The following is a 10,451-nucleotide window of genomic DNA, read 5'->3' as shown; positions in this document are numbered from 1 at the left end:
TGGGAAGAATGAATGACAACAAGAAAAGTAGGAAACATTCCTCATGTACAACACAGTAAAGCTCTATCCCACACAAGGAATGGAGAACAAACTGATCCATACTTTTCCACTGACAATGCCAGCAAAACCTTCCAGATTATAAATCCTGAGGAATACAATCTCACAAAGAACAGAATTGCATTGACCAAGCTTCAGAGAAGTTAACACTAGAACCCTTGGTAGAAGTTAGAATAGATAAAACAAATATATACATTATGAAGAGTATTATTTGTGATTCTTGGTTTTTAGATCAGGAAGAAGAAATTCTGCAGAACTAAACTCACAGCCTATTATGTAGGGATATTGGAACCTGTTCCAACTTAGGGTGTGGTTCACTCCAAGGCACAGAACTTTAAACCCTCTGGTTGTAATACAAGCAAGCCCTTATACTCACTCCAATCCCAAACAACAAAAGTACAGTTAGTATGTAGAAGGAGGCATCCATGTTTTAAAGTGATGTCTAATTAAATGGTAAAAAATGTGAAATGTCAGAGAAAGGTCTGACAGAACAGAATATGCGCAACTCTCCTGAGATGAGAGAGGAAAGGGGAGCTACTTAAGGAAGAGAAAGACAGTACAGGAAGAAGAGGCTAGTAAAGGACTACAGCAGAGTGCATGGGCAGCAGTACAGCAGGGTTGAGAGAGTAGAGCAACAGAGCAAGGGAAGAAAATAGTTTTACTGGGACAGAAAACATGCTAGGCACAGGGAAAGACAGAAGGAGCACAAGAAAGAGAAGGAGCCAGAAGATTTGAAAGAGATTGAAACAGTTAATTTAAGGCTAAGCAGAGCAATTCAGTGTCTTAGAGAAGAACCAGAATAAATAAGTCACCTGGGAGAGGAGTTTGAGCCTGAACAGCTGGGTTGAACCAGCCAGTTAAGACTTGAGAAGGAACAAGAAAGGAGGACCTATTCAACAGGAAATTTCAGAGGCTGAAAACATTCTAGGCCTATATAAGATAGTACAGAGGCTAGAGGATTCCAGGACTAGGCCAAGGTGAATAGACAGAGGCAGTAAGCCTCTCAGACAACATTTATAATAAGAGAATAAAAGTTACTTTTGCAGCTCTGTGGAAAATCTAACATTGCTCAATATAAACGCTGCCTATAATGAAAGAAGAGAAGAAACATACCTCAGAATACTAATACAGAGTCTCAAAACTACAGCAAACAGTACAGGAAAGGGCAACATTAATTAATCTACTATATTCAGAATTAAGTCAACACACTGCCTCAGTGAGAACACAATTCATGGACTGAATATCATTTAGACAGGACAAAATATGTGCTTCAGAAAGCAAGTGCATCTGCTGGAGAAAAACAATTCAGATCAGACCATTCACTCTGTCAACACATATCTTGGATGGACTTTCTGGTGGTGTCAAAACAGTGTCAAAAACTGCTATGCAAACTGGGGCAGGGGACGGTTACCAAAAGCCATACACAGATAACCGTCTTGTGAGCTACAATCTCAATCTGCCAGGCATGGAATGCCACTGGTATCACAGTAGCAAGACTATCTGTGGGTACCAGAAGGTAAGTTCTAGGTGAGGCTAGCTCCACGGGGGGAAAATATCTATCTATATCCAACTGTATCTATATCTATTAAATTGAGAATCTGGCCAATACCCAAGAAGGAAGGTAAGGCCCTAAGCAGAATCCACTATGAATTTTTGCTTCATATTTTTATGACCATTGTCACACCAATAGTCTGATGCTGCTTTCAGTCTGGGTAAAATAAACTGTTTTTAATGGGCAACAGCTATTTCAGAGCCTCAATACTAATCAAATATTGACATCAACTGACTGCTGACTGCACTGCCTACATGGGAAATACATATCATCACATCTATAATTATTCTCAGTGAAATTTTCAGGGATCATTAATGAAATAGAATCTGGCAAAATCAACTTCACGTTCTCATTCTACCGACAGATGAGCCCCCACACTACCCCTTGTTCAATCCTTCTAACATACCTGGATCCTTTGTTAGAGTTTCCTTGGCCTTTACCATCCAGGGCTCTCAGTGTTGTTTTACAATTATGCAGAATTGGCTGAGTATAAGGAGACCTGAAAAAGTCAGTCACACAGTTAACACACATAAAGAGTTCTTTTCCCAGCAACACTGAGGAGGGGTGAGAAAGACTGCAGAAAAACTATTGTGACCCCAATAGTGCAGACTGTTGAACTTCTCGAACTAAAGGTCTCTCAAAAAAAGCCTTAAGTGCAGGGTCTAAGCATTCCCACTCCTGCAAGAATTCCACAGTGCAGAACACAACAAACCATGAATGTGCACAGTGCTTTTCATGAACCAAGGAGGTGTTTTTCTCATGTAAGTGAGCAATCATAATTATTCCAGCCAGGCTGCTGTGGCATATGCCTTTAATCCCAGCACTTGGGAGGGAGAAGTAGGAAGATTTCTGAGTTCAAGGCCAGCCTGTGGTCTACAGAGTTAGTTCCAAGACAACCAATACTACACAGTGAAACCCTGTCTTAAAAACAACAACAGCAACAAAAAATTATTCAGAAGGCACTAATTCTGTCTTAATCTATAATAAATTTTCTACTTATTGAAATATGTTGACCTGTTATCCTCTCACAGCATGCTGGGCTGAAACTTGGAAGAATTCAAAGAAACAAAGGAGGAATTGCTAACTGTGGTGCCTATTAACATATCAATGCAGATGCTGTGGCCTAGGTGCTTTCTTGGCTCCTGATCCTCTCTTGACAAGCTCCTAAATCCTCCCATCTCACCCTCCATACCCCACCATCCCCCCAACTCATGGCCTGGTTCAGTCTGGACCCAACCAAATAACTCTTCTTTTTCCCTGAACCTGAAATGCTAAAAATTTACCTCACCACCAGCCCAAGAAACAGGTATCCTTTTGCAATTCTGCAGGTAACATGTCTTAGGAAAATAATAAAGCCTCATAGGAAGTTACAATGGCTTATACAACCCCCTGTAGCATGTGACCAAAGTCTCTCTCTTAGTAAGGATGTAATATTTAATAAAGCTTGTCCACATTGTCGAAATGTTTTTTTTCTGGCGACACTTAGGGTTAACAGAACCTACAATATATCTTCTTCTAAGCCATACCTTGCTACAATACTGTCTTCATTTTTCATTCAAACCTAAGGTGTAACAGTAACAACTAAACCTATGAAGACATATTTCTAAATGCTGTATTTACATCAAAGTTTGTACATACCTCAGTGTGAGAATAAAGGTTTAAAAAAGTGTAAAATTAAATTTACTTAGTAAATGTTAATTTTTACAGCCATACCATGGTGCTTTATAACGAATTATTTTCTAATTTAATCAAATCTGCACTGGTCCCTGATAAGACAAATATCTACAAAGCTCCCTCGGAATGCCTATTCAGTCCCCTGGAGAAAGGGAAATGAAATGGCAAATGAAGGAACAGGGGAGTTAAGAAAGCATGAATGAAATTGAATTCGAGGAGCTTTATTCGGGATTTTGCAAAGAGAACCCTGGTGTATAAACTACGAATACAGCGAAGGATCTATGAGGTGATTTTAGAAAAATATTCTGGCAACCATTAATTGAATTAAACCATCACTATAAACATAATAACGCGGTCTCAAACTTCCTGACAATGGTAAATATTCACAACAGAATTGTGAGAGTGGCGGCAGAAAAAGTACCCCTGTTCTGCGCCTGCCCATTTCCCAGCCCCGCAGCTACTCTGACCTGGCAGGTGACAGGATGAACTGCTGAGTGTCCTAGGAGGCCAGCACAGCAAATGCAGCTTAGGGAAGTTTTCAGGTTCCTCTAATACCAGGCACTAGTCTCCCACCAGGACTTTCTGACCACGAGGGTGCAGAGATACTGGAACGCTGGAATGGCACTATTTCCGGTAAGTTCAGCCTGGTTGCTCAGAGCAACTACTTCTGGACCCGCCCAGTATAAAGCAGCTTCCTGTTACGGAATTCTTCTAAGCCCACTTACTTCGGGATCTTTTAATGAATTAGCTTCCCCCCGCCGCCCGCCCGGCTGCAGCTCCCGGCGTGCCCTGCACTCGCTGCTGCCCGCCGCCGACCCCTCCTTCTTCTCCTCCCAGTGCCACCGAGCCGGAGCCCGAGCCGCCGCTGCCGCCGCCGCCGCAGCAGCAACCTCAGCCGCGGGCACTATGGCATCTGGAGTTACAGTGAATGATGAAGTCATCAAAGTTTTTAATGATATGAAAGTAAGAAAATCTTCTACACAGGAGGAGATCAAAAAAAGAAAGAAAGCAGTTCTCCTCTGTTTAAGTGATGACAAAAGACAAATAATTGTAGAGGAAGCAAAGCAGATCTTGGTGGGTGACATTGGTGATACTGTAGAGGACCCCTACACATCTTTTGTGAAGTTGCTACCTCTGAATGATTGCCGATATGCTTTGTACGATGCCACATACGAAACAAAAGAGTCTAAGGAAGAAGACCTAGTATTTATATTCTGGGCTCCTGAAAGTGCACCGTTAAAAAGCAAGATGATTTATGCTAGCTCTAAAGATGCCATTAAAAAGAAATTTACAGGTATTAAACATGAGTGGCAAGTAAATGGCTTGGACGATATTAAGGACCGCTCGACACTGGGAGAGAAACTGGGAGGCAGCGCTGTAGTTTCCCTTGAAGGAAAGCCACTATAAAGTAATAGCCAAGTGCCATTGGATCTTAAAGGGGCTTACATTTATTTCTCCAGCTCAGTCCACTGGAATTGTATTAGGTTTTGGTTTTTGTTTCTTCCCTTTCCACTGGTCCCGTTCAACACAATGAATGAATGAGTAGAAGAAGCCTGTCAGTGATTGCCATTAGACTGTTTGATACGGTTACTTTTCTGTAGAGCCCAAGGAATGCCTTCCCATCTTATTTTAGCCAAAACAGCTGGTTACATGCCTTCCTTGCAGTGAACACTACAATGGATGGGATTGTCAGTGTGAATAGCTTAGAGTACTACAAAGGGTAAGCTAATCGAATGCCTTGAAAGTATTATCCACTGGTCATATGGGAAACGTGTTTCAGTATTATTTATAGTTGCACTTGACTACAGCTCTCTGAGGCACTGGAGCATCCGTACACCTCACCTGCCTTGGCAAGCCTATTTTTGTGACATGGCAGCACAGATTTAACACTATTCCTTAAAAGCACTTTTATTTTGTAATGTGTTTAATCCCTTATAAAGAATGCCAATTAAGTTTCATTACCTGTCATCAATTTATCCTACTATCTCAGTGTTCATTCTTCTTACCTGCATATTTTCTTCAAAGAAATAGCTGTGTTGATGTCTTTGGTTTCCCAATGAGTGTACACTACTGTATAATTATAGGAGTTTTATGTTTACCATATGAATCTTGAAACACTACAGACATTTTGAATATCAGGCCTGATGGCAATTTCTGTATAAAAGAGCCTTAAATGGAACATTGTTTTTGAGATCAAATCCCCTACCCTCACAAAAGTGGCCACGTTGCAATAAAAATTGTGGCAGATTATAAAAAAAAAAAAAAAAAGAATTAGCTTCCCAATTCTTCACAGCTAGTTTTGTTGGTTTGGATTTTTGCTTACTTGTTTACTTACTTGTGATTAATTTTTTCTTTGATTTTGTTTTTTTTTTTTTCTTCTTAAACTCTTGATCCCAGAGGTGTGCCCACTCTCCCTATCAGGAACCACGCCCACAACTCTGATGCAAGCAGCCTTCCACAAAACTGCAGCTGTTAGGATGCCAGGACCTATCCTGCACAGCTTCCCCACAACCTTGCTGCAGTAGCACACTACATCTGGGTTCTGAACCCTTGAGAGACAAGTGTCCCTGCCTAACTTCTCACATTGTCAGTCTATCCCCCTGAGCTAAAAATGCACAAAATTAAGCAATCCCTCTGAAATCAGATGCTCAGAACAAAGATCCAAAACAAAGAAAAACTAAGATAAACTGCCCCAGCTCATACACCAAACCATATATGCGTCTCATAATATGGGCAATTTACATGATACCCAAGATACAGAATTGAACAAAGAGTCATGAACAAAGAGATCAAAGGTTTTAAATCTTGTAAATCAACACAAAGAGGACAGAAACAAACTGATTCCTGGGCAAGAAAATAATAGCAGATGCCTGAAGGTAGTGAGGACAACATAGGATATGAAAATTCAGTTCAATAAGTGGTTAGAAACACCAACAACAACAAAATAGACCCTGAATTGCAAATGCAGAAAGGTGAATAACACTAACTCATAGAGGACCTGGGGAGACACATCATCAGACTTGAAAAAAAGGAAGAGCAGCTGGATACCTCAGGCAAAGAAAATGATGAATTCAAATGTTAGGTTAAGGCACAGTATTATTTACTGCTTGAAGGGTGAGGTAAAAAAGAGAAACTCTTTTGGAAAACTGTCTAGATTTTTGTCAAAAAGGAAAAAGAAAGAAAACTAGAATTAGAACTACAATACATACTGTACTGTTTAGCCATTTGTTTATAGATGGTTTCCTGATTGTTCTTATAATTCTTTATGTACAACCATGCATATCTGCATATGCTGGGAAAAGGAGACTCTGGAAGTACCCAAGTCTCTTTAGAGAGTATAGTAGGAACTCAACTCTTTGCATGAGTATGAGGCCCAGGATTCTCAGGAGACTTCTGAGGTTCAAAACCTGTTGTGATGATTGAGGCAGGTTAAAATGGATTCCATCTCTGCATGGAGGTGAGAGCTCAGAAACACAAGCCCAGACCTTGGGGTCTGTCATTAAAACACAGAGATCTGAGCCATAGACACCATTCAGATGGCAGGGCTACTTGTCTGTTGAGTGAGGTTTTGTTTTCTTTTTTTATTGTTTTTTTTTCACTTTTATTGCATATTTTCTTTATTTACATTTCAAATGTTATGCCCTTTCCAGGTCTCCCCTATGGATATCCCTTATCCCACCCCTCTTCCCACTGCCTCTATGAGGGTGCTCCCACACCCACTCAACCATTCCTGCCTTCCCTCCCTGGCATTTCCCTACACTGAGGAAGTGAACTGGCTCAGGCCCAAGGGCTGCTCCTCCCAATGGTATAGAACAAGGCCATCCTCTGCCACTTCTGCAGCCAAAGCCATGAAATAGACAACAAATACACGTGCTCAAACAATGGGGTATAGAGCTAAACAAAGAATTCTCTCTCTCTCTCTCTCTCTCTTTTTTTTTTTTTTTTTAAAGAATGGGTTTCTCTGTGTAGCCCTGGCTGTCCTGGAACTCACTCTGTAGACCAGGCTGGACTCGAACTCAGAAATCCACCTGCCTCTGCCTCCCAAGTGCTGGGATTAAAGGCGTGTGCCACCTCTGCCTGGCTTACACTGTACGTTTGATCCTACTCTAGGCCTTTTACTTTTAAAATCCAACTTTATGAAACACTCACACTTTAATCTTCATTGTGCTCAGAGGATTGAGATAATTGTTATCAATATATTATTTCCAAAATTTTACATTACTTGAATATTCCTAAAACAAACCACCCTGTGGTCATATAAGACTCTAGGGAGCAGAGCCTTAGTTTACCAAAGATCCCCTGAGAGAACCACGTGACACGAGAGATCACTGCAAAATGCAAGAGGAATCTTTAATGTTCCAGCATGCTGGAGTCACTCTGCACCACAAAAGGAGAGGTGGCCCCATGCTGCTTTGTCAGTGATCTTTTATACAGTCCTTAAGGCAGCAGCCATTAGGCACAATATGATTGGCAGAACAATGTGAATTTTTAAACTGATTGGTCTTTAGGGAATGAGGTGGCAAGGACTTCCCTTGTTTGTAGGTGGCAAAGGTTGGTCCATCCTGTGGAATGTGTTTGACTAAAATACAAAAGGCACACCTGTCACATGTTATATATCTGTATGCACATGTGGGTATCCACCCGAGTAGAGTGGTAGCTTTGTGTGGGCACACCAGTGTTATAAAGACAAGGAGGTTTCTATATAGTGTAAAGCATAAAGCTTTCACTGGAGCAGTCTCCCAGCTGTCATTTAAACTTAAGATTATTCAAGCCTGTGACCTGCCATGCTGCTCCTGTTCCTATCTATCTGTTCTCTTCTCTGTCTCCCACTAAATCTCCTGCATCTACTTTCTCCTCCCTGCATCATTTTTCTACCCAGAAATTCTACCCTCCAATTCTTTTGGTTTGTTTGTTTGTTTTTTGTTTTTTTGTTTTTCAAGACAAGGTTTCTCTGTGTGGTCCTGGCTGTCCTGGAACTCACTCTGTAGACCAGGCTGGCCTCGAACTCAGAAATCCGCCTGCCTCTGCCTCCCAAGTGCTGGGATTAAAGGCGTGCACCACGACTGCCCAGCTCTACCCTCCAATTCTTGTCCCAGATTTTTCCTTACAATCAATCAGGTGTGAGACATCACCAGAACATCTATAGATTACCACTAGGCATAGAGGCTGCCTGACCTTCAAGTATATGAGCAGGCTTGGAAAAACAAGTATTTACAAATGTAAGGCTGTTGGTAGAATGTAGACATGACAACATCAATATCCTGCTAGCATTTAGTTCTCTGTCGTTTTAACAGTCAAAATTTGAAAATACACAGACACACCTGTATCTAATATGAAGAAAAGGCACCTCAACCTATGTGCAGTGTCCAAGCAGAGCAGAAGAGGACATTGGAGCCCACAGTTTGGAATGTCGCTTAGATGTAGACTAGTCTGGCCTCAAATGAAGAGGAATACACCTGCCCCAGTGGTCTGAATGCTATTATGCCAGCAGCACTTTCATATTTTATGTCTATAGAACCCCGCAATGTCATCACACTTTGTGTATCTAAACGACATAATTGATAATCTGAAAATCTTTTTTTTTTACTATCTTTCCATTTACACTAACACAACACTAACATCCTAAGAACTAGAAACATCCATAAAATGTAGTTTATCTACAGACGCCAAAAGGACCTTCTGGTCAAAGATAAGCTCTAGGGTAACCAGGAATGTAAAACCACAGAGTTTTCTCTTCAATAGTAGAGAAGTGCACTCTTTACTGACCAGTAGTGAGGGAATGGCTGTAGTAAGCAGCTTGGTGACCTGTGGTAGATGTGGTGCCATCCATACAACACCTAATAGTCACAGACTGTTAAATTTATCCCAGATTCTTCTTCTGTAGGGCATTGTTTCCAGATCAATACAAACCAGTCTTAGGGGAGATGTGACATGCACCTTACTAATAGCTTGGTGTCCTCTACACTGTTTGTTTGATCCTCCTCTATGCACTTTAGTTTTAGAACCCAACATTAAGAAAGACTCAGATGTAATTTGCAAAAGACTTTTGAGATAGTCACATTTTAATCTTTATTGTGCTTGTGGGATTGGGATAATTGTTACTAAGAATTTTTTTTCCAAAATTATACTGTACTTAAATATTCCTAAAATAGGCACCCTGGGGTCAGACTCTTGAAGTTTCACTCAACACTAGGTACTGAGTCTGCAGGATAAAATTTTATAGTTTACTTTCTGTTTTTATTTCTTTCTTTATTTAAGTAATCATTCCATTTGTTTACATCTCAAATGATATCCCACTTCCCAGTTTACCCTTCCACCAACCCCCCAACCCACATCTGCCCTCCCCCTTCCCTTTTGTCTGTATGAGAGTGCTCCCACACCAACCTACACTCTCCTGCCCCACTGCTCCCACATACACCTACTCTGGGGCATCCAACCTCCCTAGGACCAAGGGCCTCCCCTCCCATTGCTGTCAGGGAAGGCCATCCTCTGCTACATAGGTATCTGGTGCTATGGATCCCTCCAGGTACACTCCTTGGTTGGTGATCTAGACTTTGGGAGAACTGGGTAGTCAGGACAACCTATGTTTTTCTAATGAGGTTTCAATCCCCCTCCTCCAGTCCTTCTGCCAGGAACCCCAGCAGGTTCAGACTGATGTTTGGCTCCAAGCATCCACATCTGCATTGGTCACTTGCTAGTCAGGCATTCCCAGGAACTGTCAAACTTGGTTCTTGTCCGCAAGCACCTCTTGACCACAACAACAGTGTTAGGTTTGGTGCCTGTAGATATGATGTATTCCCAGGTGGAGCTGCTTCCAGCTGGCCTTTCCATCAGTCTCTGTTACATTTTTTTGTTCCTGTTCTTCCTTTGGACAGGAACATTTCTGGGTTAAAAAACTTTGAGATGGGTGGGTGGCCCCATCCCTTGACCAGGGGCCGTGCCTATCTACTGGAGGTGGTCTCCACAGGTTCCATCTCCCACTTCTCTGTGCATTATGACTAAAGTCAATCTCATTGGGTCCTGAGAGCCTCACATTTCTCTAGTGTCTGGGACCCTCCAGTGGCTATCCCCATTGCCTCATCCTCCCTGATACCAATTTTTATTTGATTTCCTGACCCTCTGTCCCCCTCCCTCTCAGATCTCCTCCAGTTTCTGATACTGCCACCCT

The 10,451-nt window shown here is 41.7% G+C and overlaps 1 pseudogene; it reads left to right on the top strand.

Moving 5' to 3' along the window:
* The first annotated feature begins 4,173 nt into the window (after positions 1-4,173).
* Positions 4,174-4,690, top strand: LOC114615512 (annotated as a pseudogene).
* The last annotated feature ends 5,761 nt before the right edge of the window (positions 4,691-10,451 follow it).

This window comes from Grammomys surdaster, unplaced genomic scaffold (assembly GCF_004785775.1).
Source record: "Grammomys surdaster isolate TR1022 unplaced genomic scaffold, NIH_TR_1.0 126791, whole genome shotgun sequence".
Classification (NCBI taxonomy): domain Eukaryota; kingdom Metazoa; phylum Chordata; class Mammalia; order Rodentia; family Muridae; genus Grammomys; species Grammomys surdaster.
Note: the sequence above shows the minus strand (reverse complement) of the source record. Positions and strands in the feature narration are given on the sequence as shown.